We start from the raw sequence: 26,636 nt of genomic DNA on the forward strand, positions 1-26,636 counted from the left end.
TGCCCTTTTTCTGGCGTTCTCGCAGGCAGATCAGGGACAAAAAACATTCGTTTTCTGTATTCATCACGTCTTCAGAGGCACAAGAATGCTCAATTTCAGCCCAGTTCATCAAAATGGGATTGTCTATTTTCTGAGCCGCCATAGCGACCGCACTCAGTCGTAGACTACTCCCGAGCGTAGCCCAAAGCTGGGCCGCTCTGGGGTGGTGTGGCGTGACCGAAGAACAGTAATAAGTCAGCCAAAAATGGCCCACCTGCTTGAATTCGGCGTCCAAGGAGTCCGGCTCACTTTATGAAGACGGTGAAATCATAATTTTCCAGGTCCAGGATGTTAGTCCGCGCTTCCGGCCCAAAAACGGCGGAGTCGATGTGTCGCGCGTCCGCACTACGCAAGCGAACGCCGCGCGCTCCAAAGTTCAACCGGCGAAGCTCAAATTCCAGGATAACCATGAACGCCGGCACCTACATCAAATACTACGTGGCGGCAAGCAACAGAGCGGCATTATTCGTCGGCGAGCCTGTATCGAGCGTTCCGTCCCGCATCGGTCCTCGTCCTCTACTGCCTGGTTCTGATGTTTTCTCTGCGGGAAGAGACGCCGAGACAAGTCACATTGCGCCTTTACGGCAGCTTCACTGCGCTCACGTTAGAAACCGTCGCAAGCGCTCAGCCACGACTTAAGTGCAACTTTGGGCAAGGCACACTGTGGCATCACCTCCGCGACGCAGCATATCTTACACATGCCAGCGTTCGCGGCTGCTATCCAGAGGAGCGGCCATCTCGGCAAGACAGCTCCCGCGGCGGGAATAACATTACCGGCTTGATTCCACTCCTTACCCATGTGTGTATTTGTACCAACAATGTGCCCTGGCCAATCCCCCACCGTGGGTACGTGCCATTCAACCCGAGGCCATCATCATCATCATCATCATTATCCGGCGCTCGAGCCTCTTCGAGCACGCGCAAGGCATGTTGAACCACGTGACACGCCGCGCCACGCGCCTCGAGCGCCTCGTCTTTCAGAACGTTTTCACATCATTCGGAACTGTTCCTTTGTTGGTGGCTGGACGCGTTTCGTGGAGCTCCCGCTAACGGCTAAGCCTCCTTGGACCAACGAGCTCTTTTGACTGGACTTTGACTTTGCCGGACTGCGACTGACCTCAACTCGCTCCCACGCCTCTCTAGCCGCCCCCGGTTCACGCCTTCTACCAAGGCCACGTCACGCCAAGGTAATGTGCTGTTTCGCCTGTTCAGAACATGGAAGTTGGCTTTGCAGGACGCACGGTCGTACGCGGCCAGCGTCTGGAAGCTTTCATAGATACTTCGTCTAACTCGAATACCCGTTGCCTTCGGGAAACCGCCGCGAAGTTTGCCGCTTGCCGTCGTACCTTTGTGACTGATTTGATAAACCGACTAAATACTTATAAAAGGCCGAGACAACGCGCAAGTAGGCAGAGACGTTACGCAAAGCGAAAGCCAAAGGCGCACCGGGAAAGCAAGCTGCGCTCAACTATGTATACGGCCAATTTTAAGAGGAAAGCTACTCTGAGTTACGGAGTTACCGCGATTAGCGGCTGGTACTTCCTGTTGCGAATCGTATCGCTTATTCCCAGTGCAGCGGCACGGCGAATGCTTACGGTATTTTTGCTGCTTAGCTCCTCAATTTGCCCTGAGGTATACCGCACCATGAAACGCCACCTCGCGGTATCTTTTCTTGAGGCTGCATCATTTGTGTCAGCGTGCAGTATGCCCTAAGCGCATTCAGCGTCGCTGCAAAATGGCCTCGTGCGAAAGTGAAAGCGAACGGCTTTCTTTCTGAAATACACGGCTGGGTGAAGTCCAGTTCGAAATTAGAGCGTTCCGACATTCTGTGCGGCCAGAAAAGGTTATCAATGCGGAAAGCTGGGCTAGTTGGTATGTCATCATTAATTAAAAGACTTGCGCATAAAACTGGGACGCAGACAGAGAAGACAGGACGAGCGCTCGTCCTGTCTTCTTCTCTGTCTGCGTCCCAGTGCTATGCTCTAGTCTTTTAATTAATAATGACAGAAAATGTTTGACCAACACTCTTGCGCCTTCCAGGGAGCATATTTGGTTCCGAATCCTCAAGGCTTTCGACAATGGGCTGGTATTCAGTCCCTTAATGCGAATACGCTGCATCTGATGGCTTCTTGAGCGGCGTGTCCCAAGGCGCCGCTCGTATGCGGAGCAGCCTTACCACGATGGGCTGTGTGAGGGCCATCGCATTAAGTTTAGACAATGACAGTATACGCAGCGTTTGGGTCCCGGTTGGCTTGGAACACTTGGAAGGCGCTCATAGAGGACAATGTGGCTTCTTCCTCGTATTCGCAAGTTACCACGGCGCCGGTGCCTGTTCATTATTTCATCCTCCTTTCCTGTGCTTGCTTCATAAAGTGGGGCATGAATAATTATTGTTCCCGGTCTTGAAACGATGACGACGAACGGCGCCATAATCGGGTGTGCGGACGGTACGCGCCAGGCTGTCTCACGCATTTGCCCTGACCGAGTGGCACCGTGACTGCGTCAACACTGAACGCTATCACACTGGCACTTTCGACCGTGATCGAACTCGATGCGGATAGAGCGTTGCACTCGGTTGAATAATAATAATAATTGGTTTTTTGGGGGAAAGGAAATGGCGCAGTATCTGTCTCATATATCGTTGGACACCTGAACCGCGCCGGAAGGGAAGGGATAAAGGAGGGAGTGAAAGAAGAAAGGGGTGCCGTAGTGGAGGGCTCCGGAATAATTTCGACCACCTGGGGATCTTTAACGTGCACTGACATCTCACAGCACACGGGCGCCTTAGCGTTTTTCCTCCATAAAAACGCAGCCGCCGCGGTCGGGTTCGAACCCGGAAACTCCGGATCAGTAGTCGAGCGCCCTAACCACTGAGCCACCGCGGCGGGTGCACTCGGTTACTGATAGGATTTCCCGGGTTCTAACGCGACTGCGGCGGATGCGTTTCGCCTCCGTCGAAACGCTAAGGCGCCCGTGTGTTGTGCGATGTCAGTGCACGTTAAAGATCCCAGGTGGTCGAAATTATTCCGGCGCACTCCAGTATGACACCTCTTTCTTCCGTTCTTTCACTCCCTCCTTTTTATCCCTTCCCTTACGTCGCGGTTGAGGTGTTCGCCGATATGTGAGACAGATACTGCACCATTTCCTTTCCCCAAAAACAAATTTTCAATTTTGGAGTGTTGCCACTGGGCAGCCAATTCAACAGCGAACGAGCCCGATGGTCCCGCCGCGGTGGCTCAGTAGTTAGGGCGCTCGACTACTGATCCGGAGTTCTCGGGTTCGAACCCGACCACGGCGGCTGCGTTTTTATGGAGGAAAAACGCTAAGGCGCCCGTGTGCTGTGCGATGTCAGTGCACGTTAAAGATCCCCAGGTGGTCGAAATTATTCCAGAGCCCTCCACTACGGCACCTCTTCTTCCTTTCTTCTTTCACTCCCTCCCTTATCCCTTCTCTTACGGCGCGGTTCAGGTGCCCAACGATATATGAGACAGATACTGCGCCATTTCCTTTCCCCAAAAACCAATTATTATTATTATTATTATCATCTACACGGCTAATGCCTGCTTCGAAACAAGCCACGCATGGTCCGGAAAAAGGCGGCATCGCCGTTCTCTGAAGGTTCATCCTATATTATAAGCTTCTCCTATTGCGTGTACATTAATAGTGTCTTTACACACCTTATTAAATAATACCGCCATCATTTTGGGTTTCCTGTCTCACAGGATTCTCAGCATTGTTTTCAACTGAAACACTTTTTAATCACTGTTTTGTATTTCGTTTGTTTTCTGAGGTCGAGCAGCCGACCTCAGCATCACAATTTGAGGTTGAGGTGAGGTTGAGTGACGTCAGCAGTTGTCTCAGGAAAAGTGAGGTGAGGGCGTCTAAGGAGACCTCCACCTCAACTGATGAGGTTGAGGTTGAGTGAGGTCGGCAAATTCTTTTTTGAGGTTGAGGTGTGGTCCACATTTCTGAGTTCAAATGTCCATCTCTGGTTTCGACACCAGGTCTCTAGGTGGCGATGTCACTAACCCAGTCCCAGCACCGCACCGCGGATGGCACAAAGGTATAAAAGCGCAGCAAAAGAGACGAAACTAAAATATTTTCTACAGTGAGTCACTTGTCTCCTGTATTGCATTATCATGCGTAGAGCTTTAATTTTAATCAGTAGGCCACTGATGAGATTTGCATAACTATATACTGCAGAACGGAAATATTTTGCGCACATTTCCGCAAAATGCAATCCTCCAGTGCAGTGCAGAGCGATTAAAGATTAGGGTTCAAGGGACCAAGCACTGAAATTTTAGCACCCTACTTTTTTTTAAGCGCGGCGGAAAGCTTGCTGTCTAAGGTGATCGATTCCGCAATTATTTTGTTAGAAACGGTGTGCAAGATTTTTAACGACTATTTTTAATCGGTGTGTGCGCCCGTTTTCAGGTATACCTATGCTGCAAACCATGATCAGCAAGCACGAAGGCTATTACACCTTGGAAAAAGTAATATACAGAAAACTAATTAAAATTTCACCCCCCAGGCTCTAACCATATTTTGACTATACGGTACCGTCCTTTCCCGCCCCCCACGCCCGGGGCTGTTACGGCACAGCGACGTGCGCCACGGCGACGAAAGCTTAGTGCACCGCGGTTACCGCTTCATACAAGAAAAGCAAAATGGGTCGGTGTCATCATGTGACAAAAGTTACACGCACATCGTGGCCTCTATGGGTGATGCGAAGAGAGCGTTGCTTTTGATCGAAGGGCGTCCTGGAGAAAGCATGAGCTATAATGAAACACTCCTGAAAAAAGAAATTAGAGGGGGCACTTAATAAACTCCGCCTGAAGGGTAGGATGCGATGGAGTAATGGATGAATTCCCACGTATGCAGGAGGCAATTTTCTACTTTACATTCATAGATCCTTAGGAGTCCTCATACCCCTTCCTGGCGCAGTGGTGCAGCGGTTAAGCGATGCGCCACTGCCCTGCGATGGCAGGTACTCCCAGTGGTGAGACATGTGTGTCCCAGGTTGCTCTTCCCAAGCGACCAATCATTAATTAACCTGCCACTGCCATGGTGCTCACGGAGCTCACGGTGCTCAGTTTGCTCGCTATCCGGTGGGCAGGTTGTGATGACGCCACGAGGTCACGTGACCTAGGCGGCCCACCTGTCTCCTAGGTTGCTCTCTCGGGACGCCTCCTAGAGCCATGCCCGTGATTTCTCGCTCGTAACGCCGACACCGGATTTTGTGGAGAGTGTGGCTTTTAACACTACCGCATTAGAAAACACTGTGCACTTAAAAAAAACTGTGATGCTTTAGTTTGATGCGGTCACGTAGTGAGATTAGCACCGATAACTGCAGGAATTCACCACAAGGTGACGCTTCAATTTGTTTTCCGCGGGCTGATTTAACCAAAGCATTAGGGTTTAAGGACAGTGTAGGGAAAGCAGATTTTTAGCGGGTAGAAGTAACCAAGCGAAGGTTATCTGATTTAAATGGTTCAGCATTATCCATCCATCCATCCATCGTGGTGGCTTGAGCCACCGCCTGATTTAAAGGGTTCAACCTTATCCATCCATCGCGACCAGCCGAAAATTAAAATTATAAATCATTCATTGGATATTGATCAAGCCCTGCGATATGAAAAAAAGATCTTTTCGTTTCCATAATTATCTCATGACACTGCTGCGACACCTCACGTACCTTCGGATTCAAAGGTAGAAACCAACAGCGAGGCGTCACGGAACCACAGAGGTTCGTAATTTTGTTTGTTTTTCTTTATTTCCAACGCTTCTGATGTTGCTACCAGACGTGCCAGATGTGAGGTGTAACCATCCGCTCATTTATTCATTAGGTTCATCTGCTGTTCGTTTATAATCGCTGCGTGTTAGGAACTGCATCAGACAAAGGTTCGTCTGCGGAGCACGCAAGGCTTTCGCGGCAGTGGCTGCATCTTGTCAGACAGCTGTTCTTGCGACACTTTGCGGCAGTTTTACAATCGCGTTGACATTTGCCATTGAGGTGCTTGTTTTAGAGGTTTATTTTTTAATTTTATTTACAGAATACGACAGACCGAATCGGCTCAAGCAGGAGGCGGTACATAAATTTGTTAGTAAGCACTATGCCTTAGGATCAGCAACAGTGGTGAAGTTACAATTTACAACAACAAAATATAATAACGAAAATAAACAAGGTTACAATGCAAATACACTTTGTGAGAGTACATGCCCCAACACAGGTACATGGATAAAGAAGCACACTATGAACTGATGATAATCATCATTTCTAACCATAGTCAGATATATAGGCTCTAAAAATTTTGAAGAAAGGAGAGGTGAATCATGAGGCAAGGAATTTCAGCCGGACATTGTTTTCGGGAAACATGAATATTTGTAGAAATTCGTGCGGGAAAATATTGGCTTGATGCTATGACTATGTTTATGTAAGGGGGGGGGGGGGGGGCTGCCGCGGTGAGGAGCCGAGACCGGCAACTGGCCCTAATGACCCCGCGGATCATCCGATCCCTTACATAATTATTAAATAAAACAGGCCCCAAGACTGAGCCCTGAGGAACACCTGAATGAACATCTAGGAAGCGGGAGCTGATGCCATCAGTTTCCACATATTTTATATTTTGTAAATTTGACATAATCCGAGCGATGATATCGGAAACGATACTTATTTCGGTTATTACTTTAGAGTGAGGAACCCTATCGACCGCCTTGGAGAAAACCATAAAAATTATATCTACCTGGCCGCCACTGTCGAGTTCTTGTTAGGTTATGTACGCTATCGATTATTTGTGCGGTGTTGTGGAAAAACGCTGCCGGAAGCCATGTTGCTGTTGCTAACTATTTCATTCGTGTCTAAAAAAACTGTGAGAGATATTGGGCGGTTATTGTTTTCTGATGGATTTCGTTTCTTTAATACGGGTACAACACGTGCAACATGCAGTCATGGGGAACGACGCACGACTCTACAGATTTCTGAAAGATTACTGCGAGAAATCTAGCCAGAATTTCTGCATACCTGTTTAAGAATACTGCGGGAATATTACCAGGACCGGCTGATTTTTTTGCATCCAATCGCAATAGAAGCTCGGTCAACACTTCAGAAAGAGAGGGTAATGTTGCTTGCGCCATCGCTGGCTGACGTGTTATCAATCCTCGCATCAGGTCTGGAAAGCACGCTTTGAAAATGGAGGTTGAACCTGTCTCTCATTTCCTTTTTGTCCGCGACAACTTTCCCGTCAACCGTTACTTGGTCTAACCTTTTATTGTCCTTATTCGACAGTTACTGCCAGAATTTTCTAGGATTTTTTGTTGCAAAACGACCAAGTGTCTCGGAAAAATGCTTGTATCTTGGTTTTTGCAATCCATGCTTAAGGGAGGATCTTAATTCTGTAATTAGTGACGCATTATTATTCTTTTTCTTCCTGCAGCACTTGATTTTCCGTTTTAATTGTATTAGTTCTCAGGTTAACTAAAGGTTTCCTTTCACTAGTTACTTTACTTTTTCCGGTAGAAAGTTTCGTCTGCAGTAATCGCAGAGGTATTTAAACCTCGCCCACAACGCATTTACGTCGTCCTCACAAAAGATGGGGGGCATCTTCCAGAAAATGCAGAATACGTGGGTTTTGGCATGCACGTTCCCAGTTGGCGTGGGAGCACGCAGGTAAAATAGACTAGTTTGTGATCATAAAGGCCCTCGCGAACTTCAGTCATGCATTTTTTTATGCCTGCGGAGCATAAAATGAGGTCAAGAATTGAAGGAGCTGAACTAGTTACACGTGTGGAGAGTGTGCAGTCTGGACTAGATTATAGGCCAACAATATATCAAGTAATACTTCTGGACTACGCGCATCGAGGGGACTAAACTTCATGGTGCCCCAATCAATGTGGGAAAGATTAAAGTCACCTGCAATTATAATATTCTGATTTAAATACTTTTCTATGTAACCATATAATTCCAGTAGATATTCTGGTCCCGCCCCATGAGGCCTATAAATTCCAACAATAGTTATTTGGTTACCTGAAAACATCAGGCTACACGAAACGCTTTCATGGACAGTGGAAACGTCGTCCAAAAAGACAGAAGACAATCCAGCTTTCACGAGAATCGCAATTCCGACGCCCCTCGTGGCGCGCTCCTTTCTGTAGCATGTGTATGAAGGCGGTACAGCGCAGCTATCAGGAATGTCGGCATGAAGCCAAGTTTCAGATATAATCGCCACGTGTGGTTCATAGGAGAGAAATAAGTGTTCGAGTCCGTCTTGCTGGTTGCACAAACTTTGCACATTCAAATATATTAGTCGAAGTGATTTTTCCTCAAAGCGTGGTGGTACCTGTTCGTCAACCTTGAGACGTGTGGGCTGCTTTGTGCAGCAATACCCTGCAGTATAAATGTTACCATTTACATGCAGTTTGTTGTAGACGAGCTTTATTTTGTCATCGGGGCGTTTTTCGCTCTTAAAGGATTTAAAGTTGCCTGCGAGTAGTAGTCAGATATTCACACTGCGGAATCTTTTAGATTACGGCCATTCGTAAGTACGGCTATTTTTTCGTTATATATGTAGAGTCGAAGAATAACAGGCCTTGGTTGATTATCGCGTTTTTTTTTTTGCCAATTCTGTGTATAGGTTCCAGAGAATCAATATCCACTCCTAGTTTGTCTTTGCAAATGTCTTGACATTTTTTTTCACGATCAGACCGGGTTTCACTAGCAGCTTCCTTTATTCCGAAGGCTACTAAGCTATTCATACGGCTGCTGTCCTCAAAATCTGTCAATTGTTTTTCCTGTGCAGCCAAAACATTCTGTAAGCGCTGTACTGTTTCCTCGAGCTTTAGTATCTTTCCTTCGTTTGCCTTGGATATCGTGAGCACTTCGTGTAATTTGGACAGCTCTTCGTTCATTTCTGGAAGTGTAGCGCCGCGCTTTGAATCGGCAACTTTCAGATCCTTTAATTCCGCCAAGATTGTGCTCAGTGTTGGCTCATTATCACTGCCAGTACCGGGATTCGTTTCCACATTACCCCATAATAGAAAGAACACAGACCCACATAATCAAGAAGGCTTAAGCACGTCCGAGGGCACGGCAGCGTCACAAGACTATAGCAACTGGTACGTAACCAATGATATGAATTGCGAAAACTGACCTGCACAACGAGCCATTCGAAATGTGACATGTTCCAATGAACGCTGCCGTGCCCTCTAAGCCCATGGTGGTTGCATGCAACCTTCATAAGGGGATCTGATGACGTCACTACCCTGTGGTTCCAGTGCAGTGAGGCGCTGATTGTCATGTCGTAGTCCAGATAACAGTCAGAAGAAGTTGCAGTTTCCCAAGCATTTCTTGATGGAAGGTTCCGCGGCGCCTGCTCCGTGGAACCCGGGTAGGCAGAGGTGAGCGTGCGACAGAGCCATTGCAGCACTACGGGTGTAAACTCGTCCATGCGACATTTCAACGCCGCAGCGTGAACACTGCGGAAATGACCGTGCGAGCGAAACGCCAGCATTCCATTGCCGAGAAAGTTTGTGCTCGCGTATGTAAGCGCAGAAATGGACGCAGAAGCTGTATGCTGCCCTATATCCTGGTCGTCGTGTGCCAAATCACCCCACATTCATATCGATATTTAATCGACTTGGGACTACAGGATCCGTTTATGCTCAGAAAATAAAGCTACCAGTTAGTGCCACCGATGATTTTGACATCGATGCGGTGGCATGCGTCGCTATCGGGCCGGAAGCAAGCATCAGGGAAATTTCTAGCGCAAATGGAACGAGCTCGGCGTCCGTTTGGAGGTCGCTCTCAAGACACAGTTACACCCATATAATCTGCACCAAACTGAGACCAAACGACTTTCAGAAACGACTCGTTTCTTGCAACTACTGTCCCATTGGGGTCAAATATACTGAACATCTCAGCAAAGTGCTTTGGACCGCCGAGGCCCAATTTTGCATGGATTCAAATGTCAATTTGCACAACACACATCCCCGCCGCGGTGGCTCAGTGGTTAGGGTGCTCGACTACTGATCCGGAGTTCCTGGGTTCGAACCCGACCGCGGCGGCTGCGTTTTTATGGAGGAAAAACGCTAAGGCGCCCGTGTGCTGTGCGATGTCAGTGCACGTTAAAGATCCCCAGGTGGTCGAAATTATTCCGGAGCCCTCCACTACGGCACCTCTTCTTCCTTTCTTCTTTCACTCGCTCCTTTATCCCTTACCTTGCTGCTCGGTTCAGTTGTCGTACGATATATGACAGATACTGCGCCATTTCCTTTCCCCTAAAACCAATTATTATCACAACACACATTATTCGTGCGATCAGAACCGCCACTAGCTTCGTGAGCATAAGCACCGAGTATGGTGGTCAGCTATCGTTTTTTTTGTGGCATTTATTGGTAGAATGCATCTTGAAACCGCGAAAAAAAGAAAAGGGACGAGGAAGAAACCAACAGGACAGAGCGCGGAACTTCAACTGGTTTATTACAACAACCTCGGTAAACGTGTCTGATAAAGAGTATTCATATCTAGATTGCATGATGTCTCGTACACGCCTGCGCACAAGTGTTACGTGATGATAGTTTGTCATGTTACCACGTGATTACGATGATTGAATGTTGCGCACTGTTGTAATAAACCAGTTGAAGTTCCACGCTCTGACCTGTTGGTTTCTTACTCGTCCCTTGTCTTTTTTGCGCGGTTTCAAGATGCACCCTACTAATAGTCACCAACTAGCCCGTCTCTCTATTATACGTGGCATTTATAACAGCCGCATTGTTGGTCCTTACTTCCTCGATGGCAACCTTTCTGGAAAAAAGTACACAGAGTACGTTTTAAAGGCCATCGTCTCCGAGTTTGCTTAAGAATTTCCGCTATCTGTGCTGAAAAAAATGTTCCAGCATGACGGAGCCCCGCCGCATTTTTCTTCACTGGCTCGGGAATTCATCGGCGAGTTCTTTCCCAGCCAACGAATTTGGCGTTGTGGAACCGCACAGCGTGGCTTCCTAGGTCACCCGGTTTGTCACCATTGGACTTCCTCTAGGGATATGTTAAAAATAAGGTTTTAAAGACCGAACCAGCAAACCTCGAGAATATAAAGCAACGTGTAAGAATACCTCTCGGAAGCATTCCCAGACAAATGATTTTGCCTTCCATGAAAGCCGTGAAAGAATGCCTTCGGGTGCGCATCGCAGTGGACGAAAAGCAATTTTAGCACATCTTGTATAAATCTTGTGTTGTAGTACGCAATGCTGTTGCTTTCGTGGAGTCCCGAATAGCCAACTGAACCATTGAAATAGACGTTTTTTTTTTTTTTGTTCAATGATGTTTGTTATATGACTCAAAACCACTAAAGATATGAAGTCTAGTTTTCTTAATCGTGGGCTACCACTTCTTGCAACACATTGGATGGCAACTTGTACGACGCAACGTCGCGCTACAGTGCGCAAAGTTTTCAGTTACGGCGTCCTCGCTTATTTTAGCTGTCAAGCCGATGCCACGCAAAAAAAAAAAAATATCTCTTGTGAGTTGCATGTGATGATACCAGCTCCGTTAAACAAAACTCTGCACTGTCACAAAGAGAGAAAAAATTTTATTCAGTCCTTGAAATGTAGTCGGGCGGTTCGCTCAAATCTCCGAAACCAGCGCCGAAGGAGGCTCTCCAGGCTTGGCCCATCAGCTGCTGACGGGGAAGACCTGTGCGGGCGAATTGCTCCTCTCGTTGTGCATAGCTGATTTCTACATTAGAATGTCTTTCGAGGTGTTCGGCGTTGTTACAAAAGAGACAAGGGCACGGCATGTGGAGAGGTCTTCGATCTGCTACACTGTCGCCGAGGTAGCGTGGCTTCACTCCATCAACGAAACAAGAGTGACAAAAAAAGAAAAAATAATAAGGCTGCTTCTGGAGGTAACAGCGCCAGGCCAGTGCCTATCAGCGTTTTTAAAATCGGCCACCACGCAGTTGGAGATGGCTTTAACCTCTTCCTTGCACCCAGCGACGAAGAAAAAGATAACGCCGGCCGCTGCCTATGCTGAGCGTCGAAGCTTCCCAGCCAGGGAATATTCGCGTACGTTTCGAATTGGCACCTGCCGTAATAGCAACACGTCACTACAGAGGTTGTTGCATTTACTTGGCTTCCGGCGCTTCTCATGCGCTGAGTTTCGGTTTGGTGCGGGGAAAAAACACCAGACTTTCTCGCTCTGCAAGTGCTTAAAAAACGATTTTTTCTTTGCTTTAAAAAATAATTTGGCATCGTCTTCTCTACGGCTACAAACTCGCCACTGACAAAGAACGCCCAGCTTTGGTAAACAAAAAGCTAATAAATTTTTATGAACCAGTGATTACTATGTATATCTTTCGCACTTAATGACGTCCACTGCAACTACCAGTTCTCTCATGCAGAATCTCTTAAAGAATTTTTTAGTGTTCGAACGCTGAAACGCCTGGTATATCCAACTATAGTGTGGTCTCTTACCTTTGACTCCCATGATTCTCTTAACCGGCATAATGGTGAGCGTAAAACCCGCCCCTACACTAGCTCTGCCGGAATAAATCCAATCGCATCATGGATGACTCACCCTAAAGCGAATAGCATAGCGGAGATACATGCGTCCCACTACCTTTTCTTTTCAAAGATAAGTGCTGTCAGTAAGGGCTTCATTACTGAGTGGCACTGTTCAGCGCTATTCGGCTTTGGGTGATAACCGGAGCTATGAATGAGGTTTACACCACACTTCTTCAGAAAGCCGCGGGTGAGGCCGCTCGTAAACATCGTACCCTGGTCACATAGAACCTGCTGTGTGAATCTCCTATCCTTGAGATGGACAGTGCATAGTGTGTTGACTATTTCCCCGGAACTGTGTTCTCTAAAAGGAGTGGCCTCCAGAAACTTTATGGCTGGACGAACAGCGGTCAGTAAGTATCGATGCCCTGGTTTTGTCACTGGGAGCGGTCCCACGATATCTGTTGCCAACTGGTGAGAGTGCTGTTTTAGCGGAGCCTTCGTGTAATCATGCGGTTTCCCTAATCTTTGGCAAGTTTAGCATGCTCTGGCATAGTGATGAACGTTCTTAAACAAATCCGACCAATAAAATTCAAACAGCAAACGGTGTTTTGTCTTACGGACCCCTCTGATCTCCCAACCTACCCCCCCCCCCCCCCCCCCCCCCCGTGACAAATGAGCATGATGTTGGCCCGATACTTGGCTGGCATTACCATTTAGTCGTCGCTGCGGTGGCTCAGTGGTTGTGCTCGGCTGCTGACACGAAAGACACGGGTTCCATCGCGTCCGCGGCGGTCGAATTTCGATGGAGGCGAAATTCTAGAGGCCCGTGTACTTCGCGATGTCCATGCACGGTAAAGAACCCCAGAAGGTCGAAACTTCTGAAGCCCTTCACTACGGCGTCCCTCATAACCTGAGCAGAAAGCTAGGCTAGTTGGTTGATATGCATACTGAAGAAGTTGGCGCGGAAAAACGAGGACAAGCGAAACAAACAGACGAAATTCGCTCTCACTCAGCTTCGCCCTAATTCTGCCCCGGGACCGGACGGCATTTCCAACAAAACTCTCCGTAATATAGATGACCCGTCCATTGAGACTTTCACTGCCTTCATTAAAGATTGCTGGAGAGAGGGCGAAATCCCTGCCGCATGGAAACATGCACGCGTGACTTTCATACCGAAGCCAGTCAAACAACCAGCTCTGAACACCTCCGCTCCATCTCCCTCACTTCCTGTGCTGGGAAACTAATGGAGCACGTCATTCTCAACAGTCATAATCATTATGTTGAAGGTAATGATCTCCTACCTCGCACCATGATTGGCTTCCGCTCAAATCTCTCTACGCAAGACATTATGCTCCAGCTCTCTCTCGAGAGATACTTTGCCCCTCTACCAGAGCGGGCACAAAGGCTATTCTAGGGCTTGATTTAACTAAAGCATTTGACAATGTCTCGCACGGAGCTATTCTCGCTACCCTCTCCCTACTAAATCCTGGTCACCGTACCTACGAGTATATACGCACCTTCCTCTCTGGTCGTACAGCTAAAATTAGCTTTGGCTCTCTCCTCTCTGACCCTATAACCTTAGGTAGCAATGGCATCCCCCAAGGATCCGTTCTCTCACCCTTTATTTTCAATGTCGCCTTGCTCACGCTACCTTCAAAATTGGACGCTATCCCCCGGCTATTCCATACCTTATACCCAGACCACATCACCCTCTGGGCTTCAACAGGCAACGATGCTGAGGTTGAATCCGCACTTCAACAAGCGATGGATGTCATTGAGCGCCACGTAGCCGGAGCCGAGCTCTCGTGCTCACCTCAGAAGTCCGAGCTGCTGCTCATTCGAGGTCAACCCGGCCTCCACGGCCATCCTCCCATCTGCATTACTGCTAGTGGCCAACCCATACTCAAAGTATTCACCATTAGTGTACTGTGGCTTCTCATCCAGAGCCATCGGAGAAACACCGACACTCTGGCTAGTCTCTGTCTCGCAAACCATTCGTCTAATTCGTCGCATTGCTAATAAACATAAAGGCATGCGAGAGGCTGACCTCCGACGTCTTGTTCAGGCGTTTGTTATCAGCCGCCTCACATATACCCCCCCCTTACCTCTACCTTAGCTGCCAGGAACGGGACCGCTTTGTCTGCCTTATAAGACAGGCATACAAGGTAGCTCTCCATCTCCCCCAACGGACCGCCACGTATAAGCTACTGGCATTGGCGGTCTACAACACTGTGACGGAGCTCTCGGAAGCTCATCTCACAGCTCAGTACGAGCGTCTCACCCACACCTCCACGGGACGTCACATACTCGCAAGCTTGGAATAAGCTTCGAAACGACCGTCGCCGACAATGCCCAGCTTCCGTCCCATATCGACGGCAACCTTATCGTTACCCCTCTCCCGACAAACATGCACCCAGAGTATCATGTCGCTCGCCGCAAGGACAGGGCTAAGTCTCTGCATATAAAGTATTTAACAGATCAGACAGCGGTCTACGTCGACGCCGCGGAATACTATGATCGCGATGGTTTTTCGCTCGCGGTTGTAAACTACTGTGGACGGCCGTTGGTTGCGTGCTCCATTCCCGTCAGATCCTCTGAAGAGGCCGAGGAGGCGGTAATAGCCTTGGCGGTGGTCTCCGCCTCTGCAGACACCATCTTCAGCGACTCTGAATCTGCGATTCGTAATTTCGCCAAAGGTCGGGTCTCCCCCGTCACCCTATCTCTCCCCCGCTCCACCAAGGACCAACTCCGCCCGATCCAATTGATCTGGTTACCTGTGCATTCATCCCATCCAGGGAACGAGGCGGCCCACAATCATGCCCGAGGATTCGTCGACCGAGGTGCGTTGTCGTCCGTCCTGCGGATGGCGAGAGATCGTATGGTTACATTTCATGACATAACCATGCACTACCGATTAGGTAGACTTCTATATCCCCCCGCACACATTTCTCTCACCAAACCCCAAGAGGTTGCGTGGAGGCCACTCCAAACTAACACATTCCCCAACCCCGTGATATATGCCGGCATATACCCTGGGGTCTACTCTCCCGCCTGTCAACTATGTGGCCAGCATGCCACTCTATCCCACATACTCTGGGCTTGCCCTCAGGACTCCCCTCCGCGAGGTTTGCAGCTCTCGAATCCAGACCAGTGGGAGGCCGCATTGCTCAGTTCCGACTCACACAGATCCGGGTTGTGACAAGAGCCCTAAAGGTCACCGGACGCCACGGGCTCATGGACACTTGATGGGGCTATAACCCCACACCAACTGCTACCTTGGTCGATGAAAATAAAGTTTATCCTGCTCCTCCTCCCTGTCTTGAAGGGCTGCAACAGTTTTGATAGATCGTATAGATTATGCCAGACCAATGATTCTACTGCGTGAACACGCTCGTCTACCCGAGATAAATTTCTAGGCGAAGATTCTCAACTTCCACCACGAACTGCTTTTGTCTGCCGCTTGGCATCTCTTCTTTCTATGCTTCTTCTTTTGCCAGCTCTCGGCGTCAAAACATTCTGGGCAAACCTCCCTCAAACCCATCAACCCAGCAAACCCATCTCCGGGCAAACCTTAATGCCTAGCTACTCACTCAGTCTTAAGTAGCCGCTTCAAATCCATGACTGACAGCATTGCATGGAACAATGCCGTGGCCTCCACCCAAAAGTACTGTAATTCACGCTTCTGCAGCTGTTTTCAGGAGGGAGATTACACCTCAGTCTTTAGGGCCTGGTAACTAAAAAGCAATGCCAGCACTCACCAGTCCGCAACTTCCACTCTCTGCGATCTCGGCGCGCTGTCCTTCGCCGATCAGACAGGCTCGATACCACCAGTTGTCCCGACTCCCACGTCCGGCGTCACGACAGCACTTTCTGGTCAGTGGCCAGTTCCATCAAGTTACTGAACCTTTCCTTTCACTCGAGGCTATTCGTAAAGGACCCCTGGTCCGATTGGCAACCAATAAATTTATTTTCCTAGTTAGAATGTTCGCAACGCCTGCAGATTTAAAAACTGTGAGCCCATCTTTTGCGCGCAGGTCGTTTTCAGTGCCTTCTTTATTTCCCTGGTGCGGTCGCATAATAGGGGCCTGCGGCGATTACAGTCGAACCTCGTCGTAACGAATAAAATTAGACAAATTCTGCTCGTTATATCCATGTACACCTTAAAAGTAGGCACTTATAGCAGCGCAGACAAATCTGCGGGTGAGCACGATCAAAGGGCGCTCGAGCATGCAGAACTGAAAGCTACAAAAAAAGCGTGATTTTTCAATACGAAGCTTGTTCTAATTTGATAGATTCTGAAACGGCGAAAGAAGACTACACACAACTTCTCACATTAGGACCGGCAATGGGCAAGTGCAGAATCTAGTTTATTGGAAAAAAAATGCACCTTGGTTTTTTGGCAATTCAGGTCATGAAAAAACTTTTCAGCGCTATCAGTGCAACACAGCCTGTATTTGAAGCGTAGATACTCGCTGAGCGCAGACTGGCAACAGCTTTCTGACGAGCTGACAGCAGTCAGATTACGGGACTGTTTGCTAAGCAGGCCTGCTTTGCTTGTCAGGTGAAAATACGGCAAAGAGAAGAGAAGCGAACACGACAAAGAGAACTCAACGCATGCGCTGACAAATTCCATCCTGAAAGCCATTTCCTTATCCGAGAGATTAATTGATGGTGTGCTTACGCTCTCGGCTGCCTTCTTGCGAATCAATCTTGCGTGTATTATCTCAGGCATGTACTACCTGTCCATGCTTCTGGATTCAACCGTGCACTCACTGAACAAAGGCTTGCAAATTTTGCTGGGACAATCATGGCAGTGCTCTGGGAGGTGACCGTTTCTTGGTTGTGCCACATTGCGCTTGTGTTCCGCTAACCTTTCATTTATGCACCTGCCAGTCTTTTCGATATATACCCGGCCACATGATAATGGAATACTATAAACCTAGGAGCCCAAGGGGGTGCAAAAAGAAGCATCAAAGTAAGTTTGCGGAGTGCGAAACAGGTGTAGTTCATAGTATTCCATTGTCTTGTCGTCGGGTATATATCGGACAGACTGGCATATGCCTAAACGAAAGGTGAACGGAACACAAGCGCAATGTGGCACAACCAAGAAACGGTCACCTGTGAAGAGCACTGTCATGGTTGCCCCAGCAAAACATGCAATCGTTTGTTCAGTGAGTGCAGGGTTGATGCGAAGAGCAAGGACCGACACACGCTGGAGATTATAGAGGCAAGATTGACTCGCAAGAAGGCAGCCGAGTGCGTTAGCACACCATCAGTTAATCTCTCGGATAAGGAAATAGCTTTTCTGGATGGAATTTGTCAGTGCATGCGTTGAATTTTTCTCTCTTTTTTGCATTAGCTTCAGTATTTATATGCTTCCGTGTCGCGAGTAAAATTCAGCTGCAAGATGTCGCTTTGTCCTGTCTCTCTCGTTTGTCCCCATCTTCTTGTGCGCTTTCTTTATCTTCAAAAGCCTTCTTTAATTTTGGTGCAGAATAATTGTTGTCGCTGTGCAGGCAGCTAAAATACACTTTTTCGTTTTGATTTCTGCATTCTTCCTCTATTATTATACTCATGTGGTGCAAGCCGCCGCGGTGGCTGAGTGGTTATGGCGCTCGGCTGCTGGCCCAAAAGCGGGTACGATCCCAGCTGCGGCGGTGGAATATCGATGGAGGCGAAATTCTAGAGGCCCATGTACTGTGCGATGTCAGTGTACGTTAAAGAATCCCAGGTGGTCGAAATTTCCGGAGCCCTTCACTACGGTGTCTCTCATAGACTGAGTCGCTTTGGGACGGAACCCCCATAAACCAAACCATGTGGTGCTGTCGTGACCGCAGCATGACCCAAATCGATATCATGATATCTGCGATCATAGCTTCGTTCTCTCCTGGATCGTCTGTCTTTACTATGTATGATTACGCAACATGTTTATTTGCCTTGTTTGATGCATTATATACAGCAACTTTTGCTCACATAGATTTATTAGACTTACACAGTGTATTTAAATACCTTGTTGCGAGGTTTTATGTATACATGCAGTGAACTTTGTTTCCAGCGGCACTTTTTTGCCCTTTATCGAGCTGTATCTTCGCATTTGTGATATACCATTGTACCTTCGCATTTTCATTGTATACTTTGCAGAAATCCGGCTTTTTATATGTCCTCTCGGTTACGACTTTAAATTCGGTGCAATTGCAACACTCGACCGATGACAGCTGCGCCTGCGCAATACATTGGAACGAAGGACAGCGTCATCGAGATTTTTTCCTGGTCGTTGCAAATGTACAAAATTGTAAGAAGGTTCTTGAATGACCAGGATTGCTTAAAATATTTGTCCTCATCTTGTTCATTTCATGGCCTTCACGTTTTTCATATCAGCGACATGCACGGCTTTTCTGGTCTCGAATTGATATAATAATGATTTAGTTCCATCAACATACAGTGTTGGAGGGGATGGGGATAAAAGCGGTTATCGTTTGACAAGGTCCCCACCCCCTGTACGGCAATGTTCTTAAGTTCATGTGATATAGTTCTATATAGGTAGTTCTAAATTTCATGGGATATTTTCTTTACTTACTTAATAGACAGAAACATGGAAGCATGATATCAGTTTTCTTCCACAATTTTTGGGACATGCGAGTAGTTTTACTTGACTTGAGAGTGCGTAGCATTCAAGAATTTTCATTCTCAGCATCTAATTACAACAGCACTGGCAATTGAAATGCAGTTATTATAGGTATTATTAATGTATGTAATCTCTCGATAAATTTTACGAGGAGGAGGCCGCGCTGCAACGTGAGACCCCCCCCCCGCAACCGAACAAAATTTCTGGCCACTGCTGTTTGGAGGCTCTGGAGCGCGCATCGCCCGCGCGGAATAAAGGCCAAACGTTGCTGGTGTGCTAGTAACGTTGATGTAGCCCCTACGAGCTTTAACACGGAGCTGCCCGTCGGTGCTCAAGAGCGCGAAGCCTTTGGAGCGACGTTGCCACCACGCGCCGATCGGCTGGTTAATGAGTTGGTGAACGGCGCGCTTCCGGACCCGATCGCAGAGGCCATGGTTGGTGGCATAAGTTTTCTTTGCTGCTATTAGCTTGCGCTAATTTAGAAACATGGTTAGACACTTTTTAGGACAGGCAATTCAAACAATCAGAAGCGTAGCTTTCCTAAAGATTTTCTCTGCTTATTCACTTATACCGGACTGCGCCTATAAAAATATTTCTCTTACTGGTATTCCGAAAAAGCTTGTTTATTTTCTGTTTCGTATATAAATTGAATTCTCACTTAAAGCATGGACGAGTCAAGCCTAGTTTTTCATCATTTTATCAAAAAATTCACTGTATCAGTGCTCGGCACGCGTTTCAACCGTATCGCCTTCATTGATTTGCACTCAAAAATGGTAGTCGCCGGTACTTAACGGCCACAAGCCTTGCTACCGAGGTAGTAACTTCTATTAATAAGTGCTGCTGAAGCAGTTGTTAAAAAACAGGCACCTGAATCGGGATTGCAAATATAATTTCGCGTAGTATACCTCCTGACACTACTGATCGCACAAAGTTTCAAGAATGAAAAGAGAACTGCTCAAACATGAAAAAAAAAGTCTGGAATCTTAAGTCATGAGCATCGAAATTGGGAACCCAGTCAGTGTCTCACTAGGCCACCGCAGAAGACAGTGCAGTTTAGAAAAGAATAGCCTTTATATACGAAGCACACATTACTCTTAGGTATACCGGTTGCATCTTTATTAGAAATATCCTTGAACAAAAACACGGTGGTTTTGTTCCCTGTGCTTTTGTAGCAGGTTGTGGTAAGCCTTAAGACATTTACATTTCTGTTTATGAAATCGCATTTCTACTGGCATAAGTTTTGAACCATGTGTACTTAACGCGGAATACTTCACAAACTCAAATCGTTTATTTCAAATAAACAGTACTGAAATAAATATTGTGCGGTTTAATTATAAGATTGAAATCGATGTTTTTCTTAGCTTTCTGCGCATCAGGTAGCCCAATCCCAGGTAGCACAATAATGTTAGAGAATTTTTAAGTTTTGTTCCGCTCTAATGTTTCGAAAGTGTTGTTAATATCTTTTTTCTAATGTTTTTCTAATCTTGTGTAAAAGCATTAACTAAATGTTTCACGAAACAGTATTCAAATATTCAAACTGCTTTCAGTAATACAATTGTAATATTTGTAACATTGTGTAACACTGAATGATGCATTCGAATAACATTCTTAAAACGTTGAAGAAAATGCCACTGTAGCACAATGTACAGTCGGATAGAACTATAGAAAGGAGTGGCAAATGTCCTCAAAGGAGACCCTCCAACTAATGCAGTCAGTTTGCGTGACACTGAGATCAATCCGTGGTTAATCCAGTCCTGCCTTACAGTTTTCTGCAATTACCATGATGTCCTGACAATCAGTTGATGCCATTGACTGGAGGGCCTCTCTTTAAGAAGCATTCGCAGCTTCGCTCTCAGGTTGCATCCATCTATAGCAAAATTTTAACACTGTCTGAAGAATTTTTCTAAGCTGCGATGAAATGTATTGTAGAGAGACATCACTGCAATTCGTAGCAGTCACGCCAAACCTACTAAGCATATGTCCTTTCCATAAAGACAGCTCCTTCAAACAACTGCGGGGGCATTTTTCCAGCGCTGCAATTAACTTTTTATCTACCTTCAATGTTTCACAAACAAGGAACTTTTTCAAGGTAGGATTTTTCGTTTAGATGACCTGCACACCGTAACCGATACATATGGCGCACTACAGTTCTCCAGCATAGCTATCGCATTCTTTCATGCGCATTACTGAAAAGGATGTACGCCAATCACTCTAATCTGATTATCACGTATTATACGATCAGCCCTTTATGTGACAGTACAGATGTTACAGGATTAAGCACGAGACAATGCATATTACCAAATTTATTTCATGGTAAAGCATAGACGTCAATGCAATGGTCTGATATCTATAACTGATACGACAAAAAAGGCCAATGCAGGTGTGCCCGTAAAATTATTTATTTTGACTTCAGGTGCATAGAACAGCGCAGGCTTGTCAATAAAACTGTTAAAAAATAAAGCTTTAACAAGTGATAGTGTGTCCAGTTATTTTTAGTGATAAAACTTGTCCAGAACATTTAAGGGATCAAGGAACGTGAAAATATGAGCATGACTAGAGAAATAATAAATATGACTCGAGAAAAGAACGGAACAAGATTTTGATCTTTCTCTATGCAAACATGTCACATTTCTTCGCCACGAAAGCAAAATAAATAATCAATTTATAAATTTTCTACTTCACACCTGATCATACTGAAAATTTTGAACAAAGTTGCTTGCATGACGTTGTTCGGCTAAATTAAGAAATTAGCTTGCAAATAATAGTTTGCGCTCTTCCACCATATGGCGTATTTGTGCAATGTCACTGGCACTGCTAAGTGGCATATTTTAGTTTTTGCAGAACACAAATAGTTTGGTTGCCTAACTGTCATCAGATTTTTTCTGGCCATGATCATACATTCCTATGAATTTTGAGCACCTCGAAAGTGTTCCTACTGTGCTTTAGGCGTTCATTTTAGGAGATATTCAGGACTGATAAGAATATTCTGCTTTTTTGCATGACCATAACAAGCAAAAACAAGATACCAGCTTAGCCAAAGATAACTACGCTGCATAGTTGGCTTCTCGCTCCTAGAGTGTAGCCCGCACAGCTCCCCTAAAGATTGAAAGGTATTGAAAAGTGAGGACAGTGGTTCACCTTAGCGTACAAATATAGCTTAAATGATGTGTGTGCTCCATTCTATGACTTGCAAGAAAACCCTGCAGCCTGGTTTTTGAAAATGCTACAGGACATGTCCTTAGATTAAACATGATGTGCTCATTTTCATGAAGAAGCCAGGCACTGCAGCCACCTAGTACTTCTGGTCAAATACATGGAGTGGTTTTTTGACCACAAAATAGCAGTTTATGTGACGTATGTCATTAATTTCTATGCATTCTAACCTTTAGGGGCAGTGTGTACCCTTAGACAAGAACCTTTTGCTTCTTGAGATATGAGGGAAAATTTCATGGGGAGTAGGCTCAGTCAACCAGCACTTAAAGCACTAACAAGTTTCAAAAAATGTCTTCTCGGAATTTTGCCCGGTGTGACTGCTTATCCCTGCTGCATCTCGGGAACTGCTTCTCCAATTTCCAAAAAGTTTTTTATTCCGTACGTGAACAAATTTCTGAGGTCGAGACAGGCCCGCTTATTCAAGATATTGTGTCTGGAATTTGTGATAACCTAAAATTTGGCTAATTCAAGTCTTATCAGACCCACTAAATTCAGTGCTGTGCTAAAATTTTTCACCAAGTAAATTTCGAAAAGGTGCTTTGTCTTGCCCTGAGTTTCGTATTCAGGGATGAATAAAACAAATTTCACAGAGCCAACACATTTTGCAAATTCTCACGCCTGGAATAAGGACCTATGTGAACCATTGTGATATGCTCCTGTTACTTAAGAACCAGTGTGCACAGTTCCACAAAACTTAGTAGTTCTTCAAATGCCGGTTTTATCAGCCTACCCAGAAAATTTCGGATACATCAAGAAACAAAGTTCTTGTTCAAGGGTAGCCTCCTCCCTTAAAAATTAGCAGAATATTCATGGAGCAGTGTTATAGAATGGTAAGGTCTTAACACTGTGTTAAAAGGCCGACCTTACACCTAGCAGCCTCTTCCCCTTCCAAGAGTTATACCGCACTTTAGGATTGTCAGGATGACAGCTCCAATGCTGTCATTCGGTAAACAGAACAGTGGCTCAAAGGACAACCTTAGGATTTCACCACTGATGACATGCAGAAAACAAAAATGCAGGCAGAAATATTTGAATCAGCATGATGCCTGCTTGGAGGATGCACAAGATAGACACACCACTGTTAGCTTTGTCTCATGATAGAACTTGTGACTGCTTAAACTATGATACCTTGCATACATTACATGTTCTGCGTATTTTAACATACTTTATTATTGTCTCATTCACGACTTCAAATGCATTTGCACATTTACCAGAAAAATTATGTTGCTACTTACCTTGTCAAGTAGTCATACTTTGGCGAAGCGTAGCCAGTTGGCTATGACAGATTTCATCTTTGTTGCATTTCTGGTTTTGCGTACAGCACTGAAACCAATATATGCAGCTGTTAGGACATGTTTAAAGTTACCGTGGCGCGAAAGAGGCACGCACGGAAGGAAAGAGCAATGTGTCATCTTGCTCATTCCTTTAGGTTATTAGGATATTTTTAATGGCTTCAATAAGTCATGAAAGCGAGACAAAAGACACAAATAAAATTGAAGCTATTCTCGCCAAATATGAGTGGAATAATATTCACCCTCTCGGCTTTCTTTCGCTTTTCTCTAGTCCACGAATACAAAATAGCAACTTCGTCACTTACGAGCTTCTTAAATGTTTTTTTTTTTGTTAAGGTAGCCACATCATTTCTTCCAGCATTTCCATTTGACCGAGATTCCTTAGCTGAAAGTCAAGGACACAACATAAGCGACGAGAACTTGTTTCTTCACAACAAAATAAAAGTTACAGCAGCACCATTATTTCAGTACCATGACACACTTGTCTTAGGCTATATTATAACATAAATATACCAAATTACCAGTACTGCAAAAACAGTCATTTCTTAACCTGGCCTCCAGAATATCTAGCTGCAACTCCGTAGTGATGGATAAATTGGCATTTGTGCACTGAGTGCATCAACAGAGTCAGCAGTAGGCAGGCATAGGTTGGGTTTTGATTTCATTGTAGAAAATGTTGCCACCAGAGTGCCCACCTGTGCCTTGATGGACTCAATTTCTCTTAGAACTGTAGCAGAGACCAAATAAGCAAAGAAAATATTAAAGCAATCCTTGTAGTGAGGTCCCCAATAAAATGGAGAAAATTGAGCGTTTCTTTACTTTTGTACCACTGCAGGTAATACTGTAGGTAAACATTTTATGTAAGGCTTCCTCAAAAATGCCAAAATAACTGAGGTGAACTACTGTAGCATAAAGGCTAATGGGCTTATGATCAGTATTGTCAACCACTACTTCAAGAATTACCCCTTCACACTGCTTGTCCCAGGCAAGAATTCTGTAAGGAGCAAGACCAAACATTTCAGTAGTTGTGAAATTTTACAGCAGTACCCCAAATTTTTTAACGCACTTCCTACCCTCCTGCATACGAAATAACAACCAGAGCAGGAGCACAGCCTCACAATTGATGACAGTCCGCCACATGGCTGCCAAAAAAGCACCTCATGTTTGTAGTCGGATACAACTCAAGAAAGCTGTTGCGAATGTATATCAACAGAGGTCCTTTATTCCATGGCGTCAAAGGGTCCCTGAAAAAGGTGTTTGATGTTGTCTATAAAATGATCGCCTTATGTAGAGTACAGGCCAACGAGCGTTCATGCCGCGTACAAGACCTCAAAAGCGAGCGGACAATTTACAATACAATTTTTTGAACTCCCGCTTCCGCGCCTAGCGGCGACTTGCAGTGCTGGGGTTTCGCCCGAATCTGCGCTCGTTACGTCAGCGGACTGCTAGCATTGGTTCGCGCGTCGGCAGCCGGGGGAGGGGGCGAGTGCGAGGGGCCAGCGTCGGAGTGCCGACATTTCACGATTTATTTTTTTTTTTGCATTGCCTACTCATGTAATTGTATCTTGAACTATCCTGTTCCAGGAGCTAGCTGTATAGCAATGGCAGGTAAAAGGTTTACACAAACTCTCTGGAACACCCCAAATACTTTCTGGCATTTTTTGCACAAGATTTTCCTAGCTTCAACGAAACTCTTTCTTAGTAAACACTAGCTACCGCTCAGAAATCACCACGAGGTACTCAGTCCTAGCTGTGAGCTACCTAACAGTACACCGTGTATACCCATTTTTCATCCACCATTCGAAAGTTTGCTTTAAGGCACGCTTAAAGTGCCCGTAATCATTTTCTGGCCTGAAAATTACACTTGGGAGAAAAAACGTATAAATATAAACAATAAACCCTTAAAAAATTTCCTGCTAACCTAGTTATTAGCGATCTTTTATCACTATCACAATCTTGCAATTTGACAATGCTATTCTCAGCTTAGCCTTCTAAATATGGTTTCCTGCTGAATACAATGTGACTAGACTCTCCAAGGAAAATCTTTTTTAATTCGATAGCATTAAGAAACTTTAGCCACAGAATATCAAGGATCGGTATCGTTGACCCGCCGCGAAAAATTTCCAGAAGACCAACCTGGAAGCAGGTGGGTTAACAAGGTCATGTAACCTTGACCTTCATCACTGCTTGTACAGCTGTTTTCGTTGGTGTAATCCCGAAGGTGCTTTTGAGTCCGTCGAACACTCTTGGTGGGCACTTCGCCGTCCGATGAGAGATCAAACCACTCCTCTGCCTTCGCTCACCTTTCCTGGCAACATCATAACTGTCTGTAAGAGGTCAACACAAAACCAGCAATTATCAATGTGTTTATAGTCTTGAAGCTGAACCTAGGCTATAAAGGATGCTGTACTGGAAGACTTCACAGCATCTTCAAACACGAAGAAATTTGTAATGCCCACACTACGCTGGCCATGCACTATTGCGCAATAAACCTGAAATATAGAGATTTATATGCGACAGGTTTATATGTGATCAAATAAGCCACAGTTTGAGGGCCTGTAGTTTACCGGAACTTCTCAATAAAAAATTTTCTGAGTCAATGTCTAAACAAAGGGGTTGCTAGCCAGCACAGATTCAACATTACCTTCATAATGAAGCATGACCTCTTAATACTTTTAGCCGCGGCTGACATGACGGCATACCATGTCATTTCATGCAGTGATAAAAGCTTTTAGTAGCCACAGGTCTGCCTACAGACTGCAGTCTGTCTCAAAATGGCATAGCATTTTGTTGGCACTTATAACGGTTATGACGCTGTTCTTACAAATGGCTAAGATACTAGTGAAATCGTCGGAAGCTGCATCTTTTCTGCTGTCAATTTTCCAACTTATTACTCTCATTATAGAAAATGCGATCTAGCACATGATTATTGCAGGGCAGGAATACATCAAAATATACACACATATAATAAA

General features: G+C 45.8%; 1 protein-coding gene and 1 long non-coding RNA gene across 3 annotated transcripts in view; one reads left to right on the forward strand and one right to left on the reverse strand.

Annotated features, from left to right (window-relative positions):
- Window positions 1–26,636, forward strand: part of LOC144121834 (uncharacterized) — a 263,637-nt gene that overhangs the window by 48,667 nt on the left and 188,334 nt on the right. The gene's annotated exons all lie outside the window — the stretch shown is intronic.
- On the reverse strand, window positions 15,308–25,956 carry LOC144119136 (uncharacterized). The gene is made up of 4 exons (XR_013312274.1): window positions 25,801–25,956; window positions 23,608–23,695; window positions 16,293–16,404; window positions 15,308–15,391 (listed from the first exon to the last, which is right to left on the reverse strand). It is a non-coding gene; the product is annotated as an uncharacterized LOC144119136 (long non-coding RNA).

Source organism: Amblyomma americanum, chromosome 2 (assembly GCF_052857255.1).
Source record: "Amblyomma americanum isolate KBUSLIRL-KWMA chromosome 2, ASM5285725v1, whole genome shotgun sequence".
Lineage (NCBI taxonomy): Eukaryota > Metazoa > Arthropoda > Arachnida > Ixodida > Ixodidae > Amblyomma > Amblyomma americanum.